At 42.5% G+C, this 24,483-nt stretch overlaps 1 long non-coding RNA gene and 7 other non-coding genes across 8 annotated transcripts; 4 read left to right on the forward strand and 4 right to left on the reverse strand.

Moving 5' to 3' along the window:
* Positions 1-7,873: 7,873 nt before the first annotated feature.
* Positions 7,874-7,945, reverse strand: TRNAD-GUC (transfer RNA aspartic acid (anticodon GUC)). Its single transcript has one exon. It is a non-coding gene; the product is annotated as a tRNA-Asp (tRNA).
* Positions 7,946-10,077: 2,132 nt separating this feature from the next.
* Positions 10,078-10,160, forward strand: TRNAL-AAG (transfer RNA leucine (anticodon AAG)). The gene has a single exon. It is a non-coding gene; the product is annotated as a tRNA-Leu (tRNA).
* Positions 10,161-10,830: 670 nt separating this feature from the next.
* Positions 10,831-10,901, forward strand: TRNAG-GCC (transfer RNA glycine (anticodon GCC)). The gene has a single exon. It is a non-coding gene; the product is annotated as a tRNA-Gly (tRNA).
* Positions 10,902-11,973: 1,072 nt separating this feature from the next.
* Positions 11,974-12,045, reverse strand: TRNAE-CUC (transfer RNA glutamic acid (anticodon CUC)). The gene has a single exon. It is a non-coding gene; the product is annotated as a tRNA-Glu (tRNA).
* A 3,398-nt stretch (positions 12,046-15,443) lies between these two features.
* Positions 15,444-19,759, reverse strand: LOC127563006 (uncharacterized). Its single transcript, XR_007953860.1, has 2 exons — positions 18,527-19,759; positions 15,444-15,819 (listed from the first exon to the last, which is right to left on the reverse strand). It is a non-coding gene; the product is annotated as an uncharacterized LOC127563006 (long non-coding RNA).
* Positions 16,757-16,828, reverse strand: TRNAD-GUC (transfer RNA aspartic acid (anticodon GUC)). Its single transcript has one exon. It is a non-coding gene; the product is annotated as a tRNA-Asp (tRNA).
* Positions 17,594-17,676, forward strand: TRNAL-AAG (transfer RNA leucine (anticodon AAG)). The gene has a single exon. It is a non-coding gene; the product is annotated as a tRNA-Leu (tRNA).
* On the forward strand, positions 18,337-18,407 carry TRNAG-GCC (transfer RNA glycine (anticodon GCC)). The gene has a single exon. It is a non-coding gene; the product is annotated as a tRNA-Gly (tRNA).
* Positions 19,760-24,483: the final 4,724 nt, after the last annotated feature.

Below are 24,483 nucleotides of genomic sequence, written 5' to 3' on the forward strand. Positions count from 1 at the left end.
TCTGTCACTATCATATAACGTAGCCATCCCTCAAATGATGATTATACTCTAGATTCTAATCCTTAACTGTTGAGGACCACAGGGAGTGGGAAACCCAGGGCAAGGTATAAAACCCTTTTGACTCAGTAAGGAACTTTGCTGAAGTGTTTGGTTTGGCTCCCCACACCCCTACAGGCCTTGGGCTCTTCTGAGAAGTCAGAGGATGTGGAAACCTGTGTTGTACTTGAAACAGAGTATGTGGATATGGCCAAAAAGCATCTGCACACTTCCCTATAGCTATGTGACTGTCTGTGCATTTCCCTCCCATAAACAGAGATGCAAACAGTGCATTTATAAGGCACAGCTTTCCCGTGAATAAAGGGACCCCTGCTTCATCATCCTCCTGAGTCCCCACCTCTTCATTCCTCATTTAAGATCAGGGCGCCTAATGATATTGAAGCCCTCCTGCTAAGAGATCTGGACACTTAGCCACTATTTTTTTTTTTTAAAGTTTATGTTTTTGTACATAGAAATCCTTTTCCCTTAAAAAAAAAATCTCTTTAGGATACAGACCTAGGAAGTAGTATTATTGGGTCAAAGGGTATACCCAGTTTTTGTAGCCCTTTGGGCAAAGCTCCAAATTGCTCTCCAGAAGAGCTGGATCACTTTACTCAACCAACAGGAATTGTATCTCAGTTTTTCCACAATCCCTCCCCCCTAACATGTCATTTTCCTTTTCTGTCAACTTAATCAATCTGATATGTGTGAGATGGTACCCCAGAGTTGTTTTGATATCGATTTCTCTAATTAATAGTGATTTAATGCATTTTTTAAAAATATGGCTATAGATAGCTTTGATTTCTTTCTCTGCAAATTGCCTCTTCATATCCTTTGACCATTTATCAATTGTGGAAGGTTTCTAATTTTTATAAATTTGTTTCAGTTTTCCATATTTTTAAAAAACGAGATCTTTATCAGAACAACTTGCTATAAAATCCCCCCTCCCATTTTAAAAAATCTTGTATGCATTGGTTTTGTTTGAGCAGAACCTTTTAAATTGAATATAATCAAAACTCTCCATTTTACATCCTGTAATTCTCTTTTTCTTATGTGATCATAAATTTTTCTCTTATCCATAGATTTGACATGTAAAATATTCCATGATCCTCTACTATAATTGTAATATCACCTTTTATGCCTAAATTATGTGCCATTTTGGCTTTATTATAGTACGTAGTTCGAGATATTTTGGTCTATATTTACTTTCTAGGGAGCAACTAGGTGGTACAATGAATAAAATGGCAGGAGTATGGAGTAAGGAAAATGAGTTCAAATTTGGCCTCAGACACTTACTAGCTGTATGGCCCTGGGCAAGTCACAATCCTATTTGCTTCAGTTTCTTCATCTATAAAAATAACTGAAGACTACTAATAAGACAAACCACTCTAGTATTTTTGCCAAGAGTCTAGTATTTTGCCAATAGAGGTCGTAAAGAGCCAAACAGGACTGAAAAATGACTAAACAAGCACAAGTGAGTTCTTGATGCCAAAGCTTGGATCTTTGTGTTTGTGGAGCACTAGATTACTTTGGCATTATACTACTATGTACTCTATGTCTAATCTATTCCATTGATTCACCACTCTGTTTCTTAGCCAGGACCAGATTGTTTTGACAATTTGGTACTGCTTAGGCTGCCTTTCTTCCCATTTTTTCTCTGATTCTTTGGATATTCTTAATCTTTTGCTCTTCCAAATTGTGTTGTCATTTTTTCTGGTTCTATAAAATAATTTTTGGTAGTTTATTTGTATGGCACTAAATAAGTGAAATAATTGACATAGAATGGTCATTTTAATTATATTTATGCAGTCTACCCATGAATAATGAACATTTTCCCAATTGCTCAGACCTGACTTTGCATGAAAAGTGTTCTGTAATTGTGTTTATATAGTTCCTGGGTTTTTCAAGATTTTCAAGTATCTTATATTGTCTATAGTTATTTTAATAGATTTCTCTTTCTAGTTCTTGCTGTTGGACTTTAAATAAAGAAATGCCAAAGAGTAATTACGCTCTCTTATTGTCTGAAAAGGATAATTTTCTATTCTCATTCCTATTCTAATTCCTGTGATATATTTTTCTTCTCTCATTGCTATAACTAGCATTTCTAGTACAATACTGAATAGTTGTGATCATAATGTTCTTTGTTTTACCTCTGATCTTACTGAGAAAACTTCTAGCTTATCACAGTTACAAATAATACTTGTTAATGCTTTTAGAGAGATACTACTTATTTTAAGGAAAATCTACTCCAATGCTTTCTAGGGTTGTTTTTTTTTTTCTTTCAATAGGAATGAGTTTTGTATTTGGTAAAAAGCCTTTTTTGCATATATTGAGATAATCATATGATTGAGATAATCATATATATATATATAATCCTATCTGGTTATGTTGTATGATCTTTGTAATATAATTTTATTCTCTTTATTAGTATTTTTACTTTAGAATTTTGCATCAGTATTCACTGGTGGAAATTGATCTAAAGTTTTCTTTCTATTTTTGTTCTTGCTTGTTTACATATTGACATCTTATTTGTGTAATTAAAGGAATTTGGTAGGACTCTGTTGCCTATTTTCCCAAAAAGCTAATGTAGTATTAGAACTAATTTTTAAAATCATAAATCCATCAGGACATGAGGATTTTTCTTATTTCATTGATGGTTTAATTTCCTTTTTCTAAAATAGAGTTATTTAAGAATTCTTTTTCCTCTTTGCTTTGCATGTAGCTCTTTTGACTTGTCTATATTGTTCTAATTTTATGTCTTGACCTTCACTGTTACCATAGTAATTTTCTATGCTCAAGTTCTTTTAAAAAAAAATCATCTGTTCATTTTCCCAATCTATTTTTTCACTTTTAACTTTATGTTAAAGTTGGACAATATTCTCTGGGTGCAGAGGACATACCAAGGCTTCAGGCCTTTCTTGCTTCTATCTTCAGAGCTAGCTTCTGGGCTGCTAGGGAATCTAGCAACAAAAATGCTAGGGAACAGAATAACAAGAGTCTGCATTAATCTTGCGACCCTTCATCATGTACCTTGCACAAAATGCCCTGTTTGCATAGGCAAGAAATCTGTGCAAAGATAAGTCTTGTGCAAACTTGACCCTTGTGGTCTTTGGCTGGTTGGATCTCAGTCAGCTCACTCTTGGGAATGGATGTTGAGGCCTCAGCTGTGAGTTCTGCCTCACTGGCTAAAGATCCGGGGCACACCCTGTAGACACGCCAGGACAGGCATCAAGCATGCATCAAATCGAGATTGCCCCCACAGTCTCAGGAGCTGGGCTCCTGGATACACAAGCTAAACACATATTTGTTGTTGGGGCACATTGGCAAGGGAGATGAGAGGGGTATAAGTATAGGACAGAAAAGGGAGAGAAAGTTAGGAGAGACAAGATGATGTAACCAAACAATAAAGCTTCTCTAACTGCATTAGTGGTGTCAGACTACTCTGTCATATCCGGAGACACTCCGAAGGTCACAGAGACAACAATAATTGTGGGTAAGTGCTCAGATACCAGCTAGTGTCAGCAGGTCTGCACTAGCTGACAACCCCAATACTGGGCAGCTATAAGTTTTTGGTTTTTCCAAGTATGATTTCAGAAGAGATGTAGTCACTGTTTTCTCTTGGACTTTGCTCAGGTTTGTGAGTTTTGTGGGGGCTGGAACACACTCTTTTCTTTCCTAGTACTGTGACCAGAGTTCCCTCTTTCTTTCAGTTGCAAGTGCTAGTGTGCAGGTGCTCCTCCTTGCCCTGGGACTGTGACCTGAATCCACCTATGGGAAAATTCAATACATCTTGCACCCAGTGACAGCAAAGAGTCCCTTGTAATCACCTTCCAACTAGTGTCCCGTTCCTTACCATTTGTGGACTGAGAAATCTAGAAGTCTGACAAGGGAGTAGCTAGGCCTGAGATCCATTATCACTAAAGTCAGACAAATCTTTTCAGTCAGCTTTCTAAGTTGTCTTGCACTAGAAAATTGTTTCATCCAATGTAGTGGGCCAGAACTCTGGAGAAGATATTTGAAACAAGGTGTTAACTCAGTGGAATTGAAGAGATGATGGTTCTCTAGTTCACATATATACTTAGTATTTAGCATGATGATGTAATGGTTCTCTAGTTCACACATATTCAGTAAACTGTAATGATGTAATTATGCTAAGGTGTATTAGGCCTGAGAAGGAACGGAAAAGAGACATTCTATTTTTGACCATTCTCCTGGTGGCTGTCCAGCCTTCTGCACTAAGATTAATACTGGGTTAGACTGTGACAGTCACAGACTGTAAAGGAAACATGAAGGAGACAATAAAGACTCTAGACTCTATTCCTGACAAGCCTTGTGGTGGCTGTCCTGCCACCTTTACTCCTCCACTAAGACCAAGGACTCAGGCTGATCCCAAAGTCCTCCAGAAAGCTAGCCTGAACATTACAATTCAAACTTTTGTTGGTTTTATTCATTTAGATGTTGGTGGGGGTTTTTTTGAGGGGGGGGTCGGGGAGAGGAGAGGAAGTTAAATGACTTGTCCAAAGTCACACAACTAGTAAGTATCATGTTTGAAGCTGGATTTCAGTTCAGTTCTCCTGAATCCAGGTGCAGTGTTCTATCCACTGCATCACTTAGCTGCTCCCCACAATTCGTTTTGAAGCATTATTATAAAGTTGTTTGGAAGGGAATTGGAAGCTCTCAGCTGAGTCTCTGACTTAACTATGCCATTGATCATTTTCAGATTTTCTTACATAGTACCCCAACCTTTCTCCTGACCTGCAGTCTCATTTCCATCTACCTGTTAGATATCTTTTAAGTAGAAGTCCCATACACATCTGAAACTCACCATAGCCAAAACTGATCTTGTGATCTTTCCCCTCAAATCCTCCCATTTCTCTGATGGGACATGGTAACAGCCCTAGGCTGGCATCCTAAATGTCATCTTAGATTTTTCACTTTCCCTTACCCCAATTCCACCTCTAAATAGACAATAACTCTCGAATCCAGTCGTTTGTACTTTCTCAACGTTTTTTCTATAGTCTCCCTTTTTTCATTGACACCATCCTACCATCCTAAAGCAGGTCCTCATCATCTCAAATCTAGACTATTGTAACAGTTTGTCACTTGATCTCTCTGCATTGGAGCCCCTGCCAAAATCTTATTGGAGTTGATGGATAGGAATGTCAGAGAATGACCAGATCTGGCTTCAATTGGCTTCTCCATAGTAAGTAATTGCCAGAGACCATGTCCTTGGAATCAAAGAGCTACATGTCCTTGGAATCAAAGAGCTAAAGAAGAATGTAATCACCTGCACATAAATTCTGAAGCTACAACCTTATCGTAAACAAACTATACACCCTAAACTCCTGAGACAAGATGATGTGTGTCCCAGGAAACTGGCTCTATCAGCCCAGGTGCAAGATAACGATTAGGCTCCAGGATGTCTGCCACACATCTGGTGTGACATTCTTTACATTGCAACCCCCCATTCAGAAATGTATTTAACTAGACCCTCTTCACTCATTAAACTGAGACTTTGTTTCACCCCAACTGGTCTCCCTCCTCATTTCTAACCCCATCCCTTTTCAGGCCTAACCTCACAGACAAATGTCCACCTCAGGACCCACACTTTGATGACCTGCTGGACGGGTCAAGTAATGAGATCCAGAAGTTTTGGAATGTATAAGGATCAATTCTGGCCATTGTCTGTCTCTTCCAGAACAAAAGCTCCTAAAATTTATATGCAAGAGGTTTCAGTGCGCTTTCTAGAGTCCCCCAATTGAGATGCCAAAATGTACTATGCTTTCTAGAGCACCCACACTGGGGTCCCAAAATAAACCTTCCAGAATAGTTCTCTTGAGGATCTCGGTTCCAGCCTGAGTCCTTGGTCTTAATGGAGGAGTGAAGAAGGCAGGAGACTCATGAGGATGGTCAAAGATAAGAGTCCATTTATTTGAAGTCCTCTCAGCCCTTAAATATCTTAGTACCATTACATCTCTACAGCACACTGAGCATGTGCCAACTATAGAATCATTCTGTCACCACATCATCACATCACACTGAGTAAGTTCTATCTATGGTAACATTACATCACAACAGCACACTTCGGGGCAGTGCTAGCTATAAGCACCCTGCTATTGATATGTAAATTTGTCTTACCGTAAGTATGCCTGGTTTCAAGCAGAACACAGGTGGTCACACCATCCCTGATTTCTCAGGAAGGTCGGAGGGCCTTTAGGGTAGATGGGGAGCCAAACCAGACATTGTCAGCAGGTTCTCTCCGGGCTGAAGGATCTTATAGCTTACCCAGAGTTCTCCCACTATCTGCTGCCCTCTACAATAGGTCTTTCCTATTTGCTTACCAAAGATAGAGACCCTGAACAACATACTACGTACTGATGAGACATTCCATTATTTTTCAAATAAAGTGGGATGAAGTGAGGTTGAGTCTGGCCGGGAAGTCCAAGATCCAGCCAGACAACGCCAAATCTCCAGGAGGGCCTCAGTTGGGGAACATGACCAGAGGGACCCTAAAGAAGTGTGAAATGAAGATAGGGACAGGCCAGAGGGCGGCCTAAGGAAAAGAGCTTTTATATTGTGGTGTTGTGGTCGGTGGTGTGGCAAGAAAGTGTGGTAAAAGGCTGTGTCTGGCGGGAATTCAACTGCTTGGAAGCGAGTTAGTATGTTCACCACTTTATCAACCAACTCCGAGTCCCTCTGCATCTGCCTCTGCCAAGCTCTCGCCTTTCTCCTGCTGATAAGTTAGCTGAGGCAACCACAAGAGTCCTGCCCTCCCCGGTACAGGCTAGTGGGCTCGCTAGCTCCACACCAGCACAGGCCAGGCCGAAGCTTCTCTTGTCTCCTTGGCCACCACCCTTCTTGCTAGAAACCTTCAGCCCAGACAGGGCTCCTGCCACTTCTGCCAGAGACGCCCACCTGGTGCTGCTCCGTTGAGTTATGTTTCTTGCAGTCCAGTTGTCCCAGCAGCTAGACTCCACGCGTGCCGCTGCAGCCCGGGACAATCATCGCAAGCCAGGAAGCGGTTCAAGGCTGCAGCTGCATCAGGCTGTGAGATTGAGGAGAATCCTGTAAAAGGTTCTGCAGGCAGGACAGCTTAAGCCCACTAGCTTTCTATGGGGTCCGGGAGAAATGGAACCGAACGAAAACCTTCGACTATTACGGGATCAGCTCCATGACCTCTATGGGCTGGGTTGCCACAGCTCTTGCACCCGAGTGTCCTGGTCCCAATCCTTCGGGCCCCTCCCCTTACTCCTGCCGAGCAGTTCTCCTGACCCCACTTTTTGGTGCGTCCATGTCCGCACACGTTTGCATGTGAGTGGCTGTGTTCTGGGGATGTTGGGTGCATGCCTCCTGCAGGCAAGATTGCGTGTATTCCTAGACTGGGCACTGAGAAGAGCTCCTTGGATCCCAGGAATCGGGTGTTATTGCCTGGGAGCAGTTCCTGGGACACTGCACCTCTGCGGCTACAACAGGCGCGCTCTGAATAGCCCAGATACTTGCCCTGCTGAGATCAGGCACCAAGAAGTGGTTCTGTACTCTGGCTTCCTTTTAAGTCTAGAGGCGAGGGATTGGGCAAGAGGAAAAGCATGCCGTGCGAAACTGAAGAGTTCCTGGTGCACGGCGAGGGTTTCCTAGGGTGTGGGAAGGACGAGGAGCGTGCCCGGAGTCAGACCAGTTTGGGGCATGGACTCGGAGGAAGTGGTAATGCTGAACCATTTGGAGTCCTAAAGGTAGGTCTATCTCTTGCCCTCAGAGAGACTTCTGTGACTCGCAGGTGATGCAACAAGCAAGGAGACTGACGTTATTGGGAGTGGGGTATGCAAAAACGGCGTACGCACTCCCCGTCGGGGAATCGAACCCCGGCCTCCCGCGTGACAGGCGGGGATACTGACCACTATACTAACGAGGAACTGGCTGCACCAAGTGCTCTCCGAAGCAGTACTGTCCCTAACCACACACAATTCCCATTGCTTTGACAATCTCTGTCTTGGGGGTTCTTGGGACCCACGACCAGGAAGCTTGACACAACACAAAGGCCTCCTTCTCTTCTTCCTCCACTTCTTGCATGACTCCTCTTCCTCCCTCTCTCTCTCCCACTCTATCCGATGCACCTTCAGCTGCCTCCCTATCTTTCTTTGTTCTCTACGATTTCCCTTCTTTCCCGAAATTTCAGAGACTAACTTCCGAAGTATTCTTCCTTTTAGTTTGTGGGTTAATGTGTGTGTGTCTCTGTGTGTGTATGTGTGTGTCTGACTCCTCTGAAAGTCTCCAGCAGCTTATGGACTCCTCATGATAACGTTTTTGAATGCATGACTGAATGCAACGAATGTAATACAACGAATTTCCAACGAAACCAATGGTATTGAAATAGAACTATCAATATCCATCAAAAAATTTAACCATGGATGCTCAAGAAGTGTAGGATAGAATCTTCGTCCTCTCAAGATACCTTTGAGAAGAATGGCAATTACTACTGATCAAGAGGGAGCCCCAGGAGAAGTGAAATGGGTGACTAGAGAGGAGGAGAGGATATCGGAGGCTCCCATTGGGGAGATATGCCTGAGGAAGAGTGCTACAACGGTGAGGGAGCTGCGCCTGGAGATTGTGGGCAATAGGCAGGAGACTGGCAGGGTTAGAAGGAAGAGAAACTGATTTCTCAAGGACTGCATTGGCTGTGCTTTTAAGCCAGTCTCCTCTCTCTGAAGCAATGTTGATCTTATACCTGTCTCCTGCCAACCTTACTCGCCACTCTATTTTTGGAATACTCATCCTTAGCACTCGATCCCAGGATGGAAATTCTCTCAAAGTTTCTAGGCCTCTCTTGGTTTAAGTTTTGCCTCCCAGTCGACAAGATGCTTCCACACCCATTGCTCGGTTTGTCCTGGTCACTGTTAGGCCGGTGTCTTCACAGAGGCCCTCCTGCTTTGGAAATGCGTACCAGAATTTGAGTTTTTCCTAGGAGACTGGACGCTTAGTGAGAGGTCTCCATTTTTGTCCTCCAATTTGCTTGCCAAGGGCTTCACTGGCTTTGCCTAGGTGTTAACAGCCCGTTTTCTGTTTTGATGGTTAGAAAGAAGGTGGTTCTAAAATAAACCTGAAGAACAATTTTCACAATTTAACACTCATTCTTTTATTGAAGAAAGCACCCTTGAACACCTGTGCCACTTTATCTGGATTCCCGAAATTTTTCCCATCTTTTGTTCAAATGGTTTGAAACATAATGATTAAAAGGCAAATTGATCAGGAAAAAAAGGCGGTCTTATAAAGAATGGCCTTGGGCATGAACTGAGTGTTCCTCAAAGAGACAGAAGGGAGAAGGATCGGCGCCACAGTTCAGAAAGATCAGGGAAAGCAGGAGGTATTGAGCCAAGTGAGAATGGTTTGTAGTGGTACGGGTTTTTTGAGGACTGCGGGAAGGTGTGTGTGTTTAGCCTGGAGGAGCCGTTTAGAAGGGGCTCAGAGTGTGGGGAAGGACGATTCTGAACATGTGGACTTAAAAAAATTATTGCAGTTTTTTAATTTTCAAAACATATGTAAGGATAATTTTTAAACATTGACTCTTGAAAAACCTTCTGTTCCAATTTCCTCCTGCCCTTTCCCGTAGATGGCATGTAATCCAATACATGTTAAATATGGTAAAAAAAAAAAAATGTTAAATTCAATATACGCTTATATATTTATACAATTATCTTGTTGCACAAGAAAAAGCAGATTTAAAAGCAAAAAAAATGAGAAAGAAAATAAAATTCAAACAAACTACAACAAAAAGAATGGTAAAGCTATGTTGTGGTTCACCCTCAGTTCCCACAGTCCTCTCTGGTTGGAGATGGCTCTTATCATCACAAGACCATTGGCCTCAATCAACATCTTGTTGAAAAGACATGCGGACTTTCCTAGTGCTGCTGTCAGGGTTTTCCCTCTGCTAAAGCTAAAGCTAAAGCTGGCCATAGGAGCCGAATGAAATGAACTAGAAAATATAAGCCAGTGATAGTGTTGAGACTGTTATTTTCAGAATGGGGGAGGAAACCTGAACAAGTCCTAGTCAGGATGGCCGAGCGGTCTAAGGCGCTGCGTTAAGGTCGCAGTCTCCCCTGGAGGCGTGGGTTCGAATCCCACTTCTGACAAGGTTACCTTTTGCCTCGCACGGTTCTGCGGCTATCTCAGAGGTACTGGAAGAAATGGGAGCGACTTGCTAGACAATTCAACTACACTGAACGCCCCATCCATTCTCTCCACTTCGCTCCCCTTCACAGGCCGAACCTCCACGTAGGTGCGTGTAGATGAAGGGTATGTGGAGGAACGCTGGCCCTGGTGAAGAACCAAATCACACTTTTATTGCAGGTAGATAAGGAGAGAAACTGGCTCATGGACAACGGTCTTTTTTGAAACTGCTCACCAATATAGTTTCAGATACTTATGCTCAGCTCAGTCATAGGACTTTTCCTGGAGTAGGTAGTGTAGCGGCAGGAGGAGAAATAGAAGAGGACGACGATTAGGAGAGGGAAAAAGAGAAAGTAGAAGGCAAAGAAGAGGAAGAAGGGAAAAAGGACGGAGGCTATGAGGAGAATGAAGCGGAAGAAAAAAAAAAGTAGTATGGATGGAGTATGGCAGAAGAAAACGAAAAGGAAGAAGATGGAAGTTTAGGAAGGAAGAAGCCAAGGAAGCCAAGAAGAAAGGTAAAAGTTGTAGGTTCGGGTGAATTTTAGTTGCACTAAATTTTGCATGTGAAGCATGGTCAACTAGAAGGTTCTGTGTCCTTGAAGAGCTGAGATATCATTTAAGATAGTGTGTCTTGCATGGGTGGTTCAGTGGTAGAATTCTCGCCTGCCACGCGGGAGGCCCGGGTTCGATTCCCGGCCCATGCAAAAGAGACTTTTAATATAAATATCAGCAGGAGGTCCTCGTCTCCCCCACTCAAGACACTTATATCTTCAGGAAACAGCATTCTTCCACCAATTAAATATCTTCTAGGAGGCCGAAGAAGCCCTTCACCCTAGAGGTCCTGAATAGATAAAAGCGTCCTTCTTGGCACAAAAGTTGTGCTTGCCCACTCTGTTTAGTTTCGTCTCCCACGCTGCACAAATTGTCCCGGGCTCTGCCCCCGTACTGGCCCGAGTGTATCCCGCACCAGGTTGCCATCCAGACTGTTTAGACTGACTGAAGATCCTTAAAACTGTAACTTCTCCGGTTTTCCTTACGCAACTGGGACTTGGCGAGACGCTAGGGAAAAATGAAATAATAGGGGAACTGAGCAGGGATGTGAGACGATTGTAGCTGGTGATGTCCACTCTAACAAGGTGAAGTTGATGCGGTTTGAGTGGTCTCAGTTCCTAGTGGTCAAGAGGTTAGTGGCAATAAGAGTTGTTAAGAATCCCCTTTGAATCGGTCTCAGGTTTAGAGTGAAAGAATTCACTCATTCCCGAATTATTAGTTGCAAAATGAGAGTTTATTGTTGGATAAAAATCAGTTTACCAAGAGACTGACTTCTATCGTGGCAGATCTATTGGAAAACGGAGTTTTGGCACTGAAAATGCTTTCTCAGTGGGCAGAATGGTCCTGGCAAATTGCTTAGGCCACCTGTAAAGACCTTGGTTGAGGGAAGTTACTTTGGGTATCTTGGTGGAGGCTGGGACCGCCCAAGCAGATCAGACCAGATGGGGGCTGGAACAGCTCAGATCAGAATTCCTCAATTGAATGAGAATTTAGAATTTCTGTGGGAATTAATTGTCTTATTCTGAAAGGTTTGGGCTCTGTCTCGCCTCCTTGGAACCTGGGAAATCCTGATCAAAGGGTACACAATCTCAGAGTGATCTTGAAGGGACCACAAACTTAGTAAAGAAAACAGTTTCCTCCTGCTTCACAGTCATCTGGGAAAGAACTGGAACTCTTTCTCCTTGATGTTTGTGTTCATCTGCTGATATGCTGGACAAAATAACATTCCCTGACCGGGAATCGAACCCGGGCCGCGGCGGTGAGAGCGCCGAATCCTAACCACTAGACCACCAGGGAAAGTTGGGCAGGAATTTCTGCCTTGTTCATTCTGAACTACACTAGCCTTCTGCATCGTCTCCAAATTCTCTTTAGTCTCTTCTAGGGAGCCACTAAATCCACCTATGGTCTCTCCCCGGGATCACTTGTAGCAGTTCCACTATCACTACTAATCCTTCCGACCTATCCAGAAGCCCCTTTCCTACACCCCGGCCCATACCCCTAAATGCTACTAAGAAGTTTAAATGGATTCAATATTTTTTGGTTTTTGATTTATAGTTAATTGTAAGCGCTCACAACGTGCTCAGAAAAAGTGGTACAAGGACACTCTCAAAGTATTTCTTGAGAACTTTAGAATTGATTGTATGACTCGGGAGACATTGGCACAGTACCTCCCAGTATGGCATGCCCTCATCAGAGAAGGTGCTGTGCTCTATCAGCAAACCAGAGCTCAATTAGCCCAGGGAAACATGAGATGTGCAAAATTAGAGAACCTACCATAAATGTTAACATGGACTATTTGTGAACGACCTGAGGCAAAGCACTCCGAGCTCACAATGGTTAGCCTCAAACGGACACACTGTAACTCGACTCTAACCTAGTGCTGTCATGTTGGTCCTCTTCTACAGCAACAGCCAACTAATCAACCAACCAACCTGTCATAGTTCTTTATACCTGAAATTAATCATAAATTCAACTGTGATGAGTTAAGTTTAGAAATCCAGTGCTCCTGATAATGACTGCTCTCTTTTTGCTTCAAGGAAATCTGCTGTCCTTGGGGGAGGCAGATGGACTTCAGGGAGCCTGTCTTTACATCACCAAGAATCTTTATATCATCAACCTGTCCTTAAAAAATTGTTTGGTTTGCTATCGAGATCAATCTGCTCCACTATTTCTACCCTTGTAGGAGAACTCAAAAAGGCAAGTTTCTTAATCGCAAGAGGGAAGGGCGGGGGGGAGGGGGCTTTTCCTAGTTCCCCATCTCAAATTATAACCAATCACATCTCCCTAGTCTGAAACCAATCTTATTCATTTCTTCACTTTATCAAGCTTATAGCCAATCATAATTTGTTCTCTGCTTAACAAATACTATTCAAATACAATCTACAATTAGATAATTGCTTACTGTTCCAGGGAAGAGGGAAGTTAGAGGAAGGGATAGAATTTGGAACTGAAAACTTTAAATAAAATGTTTTTTAAAAATACTAACAAAAATGGACAAAAAAAGAGAAGAGGGAAATTGTCTTTGAAGTTTTGTGAAGAAAGGTAGATAATGTTTGAGAAAAATATATTAGGGAATATATTCTAAAAAGACTGTTGAATTTGTAAATTAAATAAGGCAGGACTGGTTAAAATTAAAAGTTTTAAAAACAAGGGCATTTAAGAGGTAGTCATTGGTAAGAGTGATAATTTATGTAACATCCCATGGATGTCTTTACAATGTCAAGAGAATTTGAGAAAGACCTTTAGTAAAATGGATAAATCCTCTATAGGACTGAACTTATGGGACGACACAGACAACATTTCCTTCAAGATGAGTAGTAAAGGATGGATTATAATTAACAACCTTGGAGGGAATACTCACATCAATGAAATTGCAAGATCATTGGAGTACTTTAGTATATATTTGTTAAATGTCTCTGTACATACTGACTATATGTATGTAGTGTGTGCGGGTATATGTATACCTACATCCCTATACATATCACACATACCTACATGCAAATATGAAAAGTTGGAAAAATAAATTTCACTAAAAATAGAGAGTTCTTATGTAGTTTGCTAACATTCCAGAAATTAAACCATAATACATATCGTGAAAATAAAATAGATAATATTAAACTTGTTTCAAGTGCTATTTCTTTTTCTGTACTCCCTCAAACTTATAAAACAGAACGGTCCCCCTCATTGAGGGTCTTATCTTTGCTGAAGGAAACCTAGATTCTAGGGCAAATTCGAGCTTGACTAATAAAGGGACTGAGCTTCCAATGTTTTGCATCAGTTATATCTTGACCTCAATACTACCACCCCATTATCTCACCTGAACAAAGCAGCTATGGGACAGGAATTCGAACCCCAAATTAATGTCTTTCCCAGACCCTAACATCTCATTCAACATCTTGTTACCTGCCGCCCTTCTTCCTTTTCTTTATAGAATCTCTTCAGCTGTCTTTTTTTTTTTTTAACCTGCTTTTTCTCTCTTTGGATCTCTACAGATACAATCAGTTTGACTGCTCAGACAGTCTTCCCTGCCCCCCCCCTCCCCCTTTCTGTTCTAGTCAGTATCAGCTCTATCAGTATGATTGGGCCTGATTCCCTGAAACAGGGAATCACAGTCCTGAGGTGTGCTCAAGTTTGAGCTAATTCCTCTCAAAATCCTTCCAGTTGTCTCACCTGTCTTCATTCTGGAGTGTATACAACTACTAATCTAAATCAGGGGCAGGGACAAAGCCCACTATTCCCTCTCATTTTAAAAACTTTTTAGAATGAGTCTCTCTTTCCTTAAAGTGTCATCCTTGTGGAGATAACTCTAGATTTGTATACAATACTTAATCTCTCACCTGATCTCCAATCTCTCAGTTCCATTTGCCTATTAGACATTTTCAAAGTAGAAGTTTCAAACTCACCGTACCAAAAATTGTTCTTGTCATTTCCCTAATTGGAGAGGATATCATCAATGTCCTAGGCTCTCAGGCTGGCAACTTGATGTCATATGAGACTTGTCACTTTCCCTCATCCCAGTTCCTATTGCCCAAAAGGCAGTAATTGTTGAGTCAAGTCGTTTCTACTTTCCTATCTTCTATTTCTCCTATATATCCTGCTTTTCTCAGCGACATAGCCAGTACAGGTTCTCATTATCACAAACCTAGACTGTGGTAATGGCTTTTCGGTTGATCTCTCTGCACTGGAGGCCCTACCAAAATCTTATTGGAGTTGATGGATAGAAATGTCAGAGAATGGGCAAATTTGGCTTCGGTTGGATCTCGATAGGGAGTAATGAGATCCAGAAGTTTTGGAGTGTGTAAGGATCAATTATAGGCCATTGTCTGTCTCCCCCAGAATAAAAGCTCTTAAAATTTGTATGCAGGAGCTCTTTCCTATTTGCTTACCAAAGATGCAGACCCTGAATAATATACCAAGCACTGATCAGACACTCCATTGTTTTTCAAATAAAGAAGTTGAGTCTGGCCGGGAAGTCCAAGATCCAGCCAGACAACGCTGAAATAGAAAGCACCTCTGGGACCCTAAAGATAGAAAGCACCAGAGGGACCCTAAAGAAGTGTAAAATGAAGATAGGGACAGGCCAGAGGGCGGCCTAAGGAAAAGAGCCTTTATATTGTGGTGTAGTGGTCGGCGGTGTGGCAAGAAAGTATCGTAAAAGGCTGCGTCTGGCGGGAATTCAACTGCTTGGAAGCAAGTTAGTATGTTCACCACTTTATCAACCAACTCCGAGTCCCTCCGCATCTGCCTCTGCCAAGCTCTTGCTTTTCTCCTGCTGATAAGTTAGCTGAGGCAACCACAAGAGTCCTGCCCTCCCCGGTACCGGCTAGTGGGCTAGCTAGCTCCACACACCAGCACAGGCCAGGCCGAAGCTTCTCTTGTCTCCTTGGCGACCGCCCTTCTTGCTCGAAGCCTTCAACTCAGACATTGCTCCTGCCAGAGACGCCCACCTGGTGCTGCTCCGTTGAACTTTTGCAGTCCAGTTGTCCCAGCCGCTAGACTCCACACGTGCCGCTGCAGCCCGGGACAATCATCGCAAGCCGGGAAGCGGTTCAAGGCTGCAGCTGCATCAGGCTGTGAGATTGAGGAAAGAGAGTCCCGTAAACGTTCTGTAGGAGGCCAGCTCAAGCCCACTAGCTTTCTGTGAGATAACGCACTATATCACCAGAACCATACTCTACGACCAGATGGGATTTATGCCAGGAATGCAAGGCTAGTTCAGTACTAGAAAACTATCAGCATAGTTGATTATATCAATAATAAAACCCAAAGAAATCATATTTTTATCTCAATAAATGCAGACAGGGCCTCTGACAAAATACAGTTCTTTAATACTGGAAAGCCAATGTAAGGCTTAGAGAAGGAACGCAAAGGAGGTGGCTTGTGTGGTGGAGTGAGAGAGTGAGAGGGGTTTGAGGCAGGCAACACAGATAGGGAAAGGAAAAGATGCCTTCTAGGTTTGCAAAACTGAGATACTGAGACCCAAGAACCCCAAAACAGAGAAAGATCTGCAGAGCAAAGCTTGTGTTTGCAGAACCTGGGATGCAACCAGCAGAATGCCACTATCTGGCGCTTTCCTTGTTCTTGTGGTGAATATCTCTGGCCCGTCATACAGGAGACCAGGGTTGGATTCCCCTTAAGAGAAGTTTTTTTGCACACCTTTTATTGCACACCTCACACTCTGGATCCTATTCTCTCTCCCACTGCCGGAGTCACAGCTCCGGGCGGGGGATTGGGCAAGAGGAAAAGCATGCGCAGTTACTACGCTGTGCGCAACAGAGTTCCTGGTGCACGGCGAAGGTTTCCTAGTGTGTGGGGAGGACTTGGAGCGTGCCCGGAGTCAGACCAGTTTTGGGCTTGGACTCGGAGGAAGTGGTAATGCTGAACCATTTGGAGTCCTAAAGGTAGGTCTATCTCTTGCCCTCAGAGAGACTTCTGTGACTCGCAGGTGATGCAACAAGCAAGGAGACTGACGTTATTGGGAGTGGGGTGTGCAAAAACGGCGTACGCACTCCCCGTCGGGGAATCGAACCCCGGCCTCCCGCGTGACAGGCGGGGATACTGACCACTATACTAACGAGGAAACGGCCACACCAACGACACTCCGCGGCAGTACTGTCCCTAATCACACACAATTCCCATTGCCTTGACAATCTCTGTTTTGGGGGTTCTTGGGACCCACGACCAGGAAGCTTGACACAACACAAAAGCCTCCTTCTCTTCCTCCACTTCTTGCATGACTCCTCTTCCTCCCTCTCTCTCTCCCACTCTCTGTCCGATGCACCTTCAGCTGCCACCCTACCTTTCTTTCTTTATTCTCTAGGATTTCCATTCTTTCCTGAAATTTCAGAGACTAACTTCCGAAGTATTCTTCTTTTTACTAAGCTTGTGGGTTAGTGCGTATGTCTCTCTGTGTGTGTATGTGTGGGTTTGACTCCTCTGAAAGTCTCCAGCAGTTTACAGACCCCTTCTCATGATAACGTTTTTGAATGTATGATTGAATGCAACGAATGGGTCGAGGAAGCAGTTCGGAAAGATCGGAGGAACAGGAGGCGCGGAAAGGGTCGGATCAGGTGTGAATGGTAGTGAGGACGGGGGAAGTGTGTGTTTGTGTGTGTGTGTGTATGTGTGTGTGTGTGTGTGTGTGTTGGCCTAGAGGAGCGGACGAGCAGGGGCACAGTGTGTGCGGAAGGATGATTCTGGACATACTGACTTTCTTAGTAGTAGTAGCAGAGGGAAAAACTAAAGCGGGCCTAGGAGCCAAAAGAACTGAACTGAAAAATACGAGCCAGTGATGGTGTTGACACTCGTATCTCCAGAAGGGGGGAGGGGAGACAATTGATTTCAAGTCAGGATGGCCGAGCGGTCTAAGGCGCTGCGTTAAGGTCGCAGTCTCCCCTGGAGGCGTGGGTTCGAATCCCACTTCTGACAGATCTCCCTTTTACCTCCCACTGGTCCAGGACTATCTTGGAGCTACTGGAGTTAGTGGGAGCAACTTGCTATCAACTACACAGTACACAGATCCCTTCTCCCGAACTCGCTGGCCATGACGGGGAGTACATGCTGAAGATGAAATTGTGTGGAGGAATGCTGGCCCATCTGAGGACCAAATAACACTTTTACTGGAGGTAGATAAGAAGAGAAACTGACATATGGACAAGCGAGTGGCCTTTTGGAAACTGCTCAACAATATAGTTTCAGATACTTATGTTCAAGTCAGTCGTACGACTTTTCCTGGAGTAAGTAGTGTAGCGGCAGGAAGAGAAATAGGAGGAAGAGGGCGACGATTAGGAGAGGGAAAAGGAGAAAGTAGAAGGCAAAGAAGAGGAAGAAGGGAAAGAGGACGGAGACTATGAGGAGAATGAAGCGGAAGAAAAAAAAGGAGTAGTATGGCTGGAATATAGCAGAAGAAAACGAAAAGGAAGAAGAGGGAAGTTTAGGAGGGAAGAAGTGAAGGAAGTCAAGAAGGAAGGTAAAAAGTTGTAGGTTCAGGTGAATTTTAGTTGCACTAAGTTTTGAATTTGGAGCATAGTCAACTAGAAAGTTCTGTGTTCTTGAAGAGCAGAGATGTCAGTTAAGCTAAGGCGTCTTGCATGGGTGGTTCAGTGGTAGAATTCTCGCCTGCCACGCGGGAGGCCCGGGTTCGATTCCCGGCCCATGCAAAGGGGTAAGCTTTTAGGACAACTACCAGCCAAAGGTCCCTGTCTCCCCTACACAAGACACTTGTATCTCCAGGAAACATCGTCCTTCCACTAAACTTAAACTAACTTCTTCCACTAACCGTTTCTAGGATCCCGAAGAAGTCCTTGAATCTAGGGGTCATGAATAGTGATGAAAGCACTCCTTCCTGGACACATAGGCTTCTGACGACGCTTTTTCTTGCCCACTCTGTTCTGCCTCGTCTCCCACGCCGGGGATGAGACTCTGACTTTGTCCTGACCCTTGTGTATCCCGCACCAGGTTGTCAGCCGAACTGCATAGACTGACTGAAATGATGCTTAGAATTGTAACTTCTCTGGTTTTCCTTAGGCAATGAGGACTTGGAGAGCCGCCAAGGAAAAATGAAGTATAGAGAAACTCGAAGGCGGGACGATTTGTAGCTGCGGCTGTCCACCCCAAGCTCGAGCTTGGTGTTTGTGTTCATCTATTGATGAACTTGAGCTCTCTCTCCTTGGTGTTGGTGTTCGTCTGTTGAACTCGAGCTCTTTCTCCTTGGTGTTTGTATTTATCTGAACTTGAGCTCTTTCTCCTTGGTGTTTGTGTTCATCTCAACTCGAATTCTCGCTCCTTGGTGTTTGTATTCATCTCAACTCGAGCTCTTTCTCCTTGGTGTTTGTGTTCATCTGTTGAGGAACTCGAGCTCTCTCTCCTTGATGTTTGTCTTCATCTCAACTCGAACTCTCTCTCCTTGGTGTTTGTGTTCATCTGAACTCGAGCACTCTCTCCTTAGTGTTGGTGTTTGTCTGTTGAACTCGAGCTCTTTCTTCTTGGTGTTTGTGTTCATCTCAACTCGAACTCTCTCTCCTTGGTGTTTGTTTTCATCTGTACTCGAGCACTCTCTCCTTGGTGTTTGTGTTCATCTGAACTCGAGCTCTCTCTCCTTGATGTCTGTATTCATCTGAACTCGAGCTCTTTCTCCTTGGTGTTTGTGTTCGTCTGTTGATGAAATCGAGCCCTCTCTCCTTGGTGTTTGTGTTCATCTGAACTCGAGCTCTGAACTCGAGCTCTCTCTCCTTGGTGTTTGTGTTCATCTGAACTCGAGCTCTTTCTCCTTGGTGTTTGTGTTCATCTGAACTCGAGCTCTCTGTCCTTGGTGTTTGTGTTCGTCTGTTGATGTACTCGAGCTCTTTCTCCTTGGTGTTGTGTTCGTCTGTTGAGGGACTCGAGCTCTCTCTCCTTGGTGTTTGTGTTCGTCTGTTGAGGAACTCGAGCTCTCTCTCCTTGGTGTTTGTGTTCATCTGAACTCGAGCTCTGAACTCGAGCTCTCTCTCCTTGGTGTTTGTGTTCCTCTGAACTCGAGCTCTCTCTCTTTGGTGTTTGTTTTCTCTGTTGATGAACTTCAGCTCTCTCTCCTTGGTGTTTATATTCATCTATTGATGTGGCAAATAAAATAATATTCCCTGACTGGGAAGCGAACCAGGGCGTGGTGGTGAGAGAACCGAATCCTAACCACTAGACCACCAGGGAAAATTAGAAACGTATTTTTTTGCCTTCCTTGTTCTGGATTACCCTAGCCTTCTTCTAGGGAACCATTGAAATCCACCTAGGGCCTCTCTCCGGGACCACTGTCTCTGCTCCACTGTCACTACTAACCCCTCCGACCTAGCCAGGAGCTTTTTTCCTACACCTTACTCCATGCCCCTAAATGCAACTGAGAAGTTTAAATTAATTCAATATCTTTTTTTATTGATCCGATTTACAGTTAATTGCAAGCGCTCACAACGTGGTCAGAAAAAGCGGTACAAGGACACTCAAGGTATTTCTTAAGAACTTTAGAATCGATTGTATGACTCGGGACACACTGGCACAGGACCTCCCAGCCTCATCAGAGAAGGTGCTGTGCTCTATGAGCAAACCAGGGAATTATCCCAGGGTAACATGAGATGCGCAAAAATAGGGAATCTACACCATAAATGTTCACACGGACTATTTGTGAATGACCTGAGGCAAAGCATTCTGAGCTCGCAATGGTCTGATTAGCCTTAAACTGACATACTGTAACTCGACTCTAAGCTAGTGCTGCCATTTTGGTCCTCTTCTACAGCAACAGCCAACCAATCAGCCAACTTAAGTCATAGTTCTTTATATCTGAAATTAGTCAAAACTTCAACTGGGTCTGTGATGAGTTAGTTAAGTTTAGAAATCCAGTGCTCCTGATAATGACTGCTCTCTTCTTGCTTCAATGAAATCTGTAATGCTTGGGGGAGGCAGATGAACTTCAGGGAGCCTGTCTTTACATCACCAAGTATCTTTATACCACCAACCTGTTCTTAAAAATTTGATATCCAGGTAAATCTGGTCTACTATTTCTACCCTTTTAGGTGAATTCAAAAAGGCAAGTTTCTTAATCTCAAGAGGGAAGGAAGAGTTGCTCCTAGTTCCTCATTCCCAATTTCTAACTAATCACATTCTCTCCCCCATCTTACAACCAATCTTATTCATTTCGCCATTTTATCAAGCTCACAGCCAATCATAACTTGTTTTCTGCTTTAAAAAGTATGTTCAAATATAACCTACAACTAATTGTGTCCCAGCACACTGCCTGATCTATATACCCACCCTTTGGTGGCCATGACTAGACCAGTTCACCTGCCTTCTGGCTCTAACTTAGATCACACAAAGACAGACAGACCAGTAGGTACAAACATTCTGTCTTTATTCAGTCATCCTCTCAGTGCGGGTAGTAGGAAGTAAGAGCACAAGAGAGCAAGATCTGCTCAAGGCTGTCTATTTATGCTATCTCTCTTCCCGGATTGCCTGTGTCCAGCCCACTCAAAACTCCGTAGGTGGAGCCCTAGAAGGGAGGCTTCTGGAGTTAGTGTTCCATTTCAGGAGGAGGTCTAGCAAGAGGATATGCCTTTGGCCATCTCAAAAAACCTATTAGTTTTTTTAATTCCTGCAAGACACAACCTCCAGCCTCAGAAGCCAAGCCCCTTTTTATCTCCTGGGCCCACCTTACCAGCTGACATGGCATATAGGCTACATGGCACATCTCAAAGAGAGAGTAGTGCACAGTAGAAACACTGCTGGATCAAAGGGTATGCACAGTTTGATAACCCTTTGGGCATAGGAGCTAAAAACTTTAAATAAAATGTCTTTTTAAAAAACCAGCAAAAATGGACAAAAAAGAGAAGGAAAGTTGACTCTGGGGTTTTGTGAAGAAAGGTAATGTCATGAGAAATATATGTATATATATTTCTCATGACATTATATTAAGGAAACTATTTGAAAAAGACTATTGAGTTTGTAACTTAATGAAGCACTAACATAATTGCTTACTGTCTCAAGGAAGAGGGAAGTTAGGAATCGAGGAAGGGATAGAATTCGGACCTCAAAACTTTTTTTAAAAATCATTTTTTATTCTTTATTGAAGTTTTTTAATTTTCAAAACATATGCAAGGATAACTTTTTTCAATATTGATCACTGAAAAATCTTGGTTTCAGTTTTTCCCCTTTCCCCCACTCCCTCCCTTAGATGGCATGTAATCCAATATATATTAAACATGATAAAATATATGTGTTAAATCCAAAATAGGCATACATATTTATACAATTATCTTGCTGCACAAGAAAAATCAGATCAAAAATGAGAAAGAAAATAAATCAAGCAAACCACAAAAAGAGTGAAATGCTATATGGTGATCCACCCTCAGTTCCCACAGTTCTTTTTCTGGATGTAGATGGCTCTCATCATCACAAGATCATGAGAACAGGCTTGCATCATCTCATTGGAGAAAAGAGCCAGGTCCATCAGAATTGATCATTGTATATTCTTGTTGTTGCTGTGTACAGTGATCTCCTGGTTCTGCTCACTTAATTTAGCATCAGTTCATGTAAGTCTCTCCAGGCCTCTCTGAAATCATCCTACTGATCATTTCTTGTAAAACAATAATATTCCATAACATTCATATACCGTAACTTACTTAGCTATTCTCCAACTGATGGGCATCCATTGCCACTACAAAAAGGGCTGCCACAAACATTTTTGCACATGTGGATCCCTTTCCCTTTTTTAATACCTTTGGGATATAAGCACAGTAGAAACACTGCTGGTTCAAAGGGTATGCACAGTTTGATAACCCTTTGGGCATAGGAGCTAAAAACTTTAAATAAAATGTCTTTTGAAAAAACCAGCAAAAATGGACAAAAAAGAGAAGAAGGAAAGTTGACTCTGGGGTTTTGTGAAGAAAGGTAATGTCATGAGAAACATATGTGTATATATTTCTCATGACATTATATTAAGGAAACTATTTGAAAAAGGACTATTGAGTTTGTAACTTAAATTTGGCAGGACTGGTTAAAATTGAAGTTTTTTAAAATAACTTTTTATTGATAGAACCCATACCTGGGTAATTTTTTACAGCATTATCCCTTGCACTCACTTCTGCTCCAATTTTTCCTCTCCCTCCCTCCCCCCCCCCCCCCAGATGGCAAGCAGTCCTTTCCATGTTGAATAGGTTACAGTATATCCTAGATACAATATATGTGAGCAGAACCAAACGGTTTTCTTGTTGCACAGGGAGAATTGGATTCAGAAGGTATAAATAACCCGGGGAAGAAAAACAAAAATGCAAGCAGTTTATATTCATTTCCCAGTGTTCTTTCTTTGGGTGTAGCTGCTTCTGTCCATCCTTGATCAAGTGAAACTGAATTAGCTCTCTTTATCGAACAGATCCACTTCCATCAGAATACATCCTCAAACAGTATCATTGTTGAGGTATATAATGATCTCCTGGTTGTGCTCATTTCACTTAGCATCAGTTCATGTAAGTCTCGCAGTCCTCTCTGTATTCATCCTGCTGGTCATTCTTTACAGAACAATAATATTCTATAACGTTCATATACCACAATTTACTCAACCATTCTCCAATTGATGGGCATCCATTCATTTTCCAGCTTCTAGCCACTACAAATAGGGCTGCCACAAACATTTTGGCACATACAGGTCCTTTTCCCTTCTTTAGTATCTCTTTGGGGTATAAGCCCAGTAGAAACACTGCTGGATCAAAGGGTATGCACAGTTTGATAACTTTTTAAGCATAGTTTTGCTTTCCAGAATGTCTGGATGTGTTCACAATTCCAGCAACAATGTATCAGTGTCCCTGTTTTCCCACATCCCCTCCAACATTCCACATTATTTTTCCCTGTCACTCTAGCCAATCTGACAGATATGTAGTGTTATCTCAGAGTTGTCTTAAAAATTGAAGTTTTAAAAGATCATATGTTAGAAGTGATAATCCATGTAATACCCCATGGATATCTTTGAGGAAGACTTTTAGTAAAATGGATAAATCTTCTGTAGGAGTGAACTTGTGAGATGATACAGGCGAGATTTCTCCCAGGATGAGTAGGAATAGATGGATTATAATCAACAGCCTTGGAGGAAATACATCAATGAAATTGTAACATCATTAGATAATATATCTCTGCAAATATATATATATATATATTCATATACTCATATATATATATATGTATGTATATGCATTCCTACATACCTATATATACCACACATGCCCATATACAAATGTGAAAAGTTGGACAAATAAATTTTACTAAAAATATTCTGAGAGGTCTGATGTAGTTTGCTAACTTTCTAGAAATTAAACCATAATACATATTGTGAAAATAAAATACATAGTATTAAAACCTTTTTTAAAAGTGTACTCCCCAAATTTATAAACAGAACTGTGTCCCTCATTGAGTGTTTTATCTTTGCTGAAGGAAACCCAGATCTTAGGGCAAATTAGAGCTTGACTAATAAAGGGATCGTGCTTCCAATGTTTTGCATCAGTTTATCATATCTTGAACTCAATACTACTTCCCCATTAACTCACCTGAACAAAAAAGCTATACAACAAGAATTGGAACCCCAAATTAATATCCTATCTTTCCAAGACCCTAACATTTCATTTCACACCTTCTTACTTTTTGCCTTTCCTCTTTTTGTTATAGGGTCTCTTCATCTGCCCCTTTGTACCTGTGCTATGCTTTTTCTCTTTTTGGATTCCTGCAGTA

Source organism: Antechinus flavipes, chromosome 4 (assembly GCF_016432865.1).
Source record: "Antechinus flavipes isolate AdamAnt ecotype Samford, QLD, Australia chromosome 4, AdamAnt_v2, whole genome shotgun sequence".
Classification (NCBI taxonomy): Eukaryota; Metazoa; Chordata; class Mammalia; order Dasyuromorphia; family Dasyuridae; genus Antechinus; species Antechinus flavipes.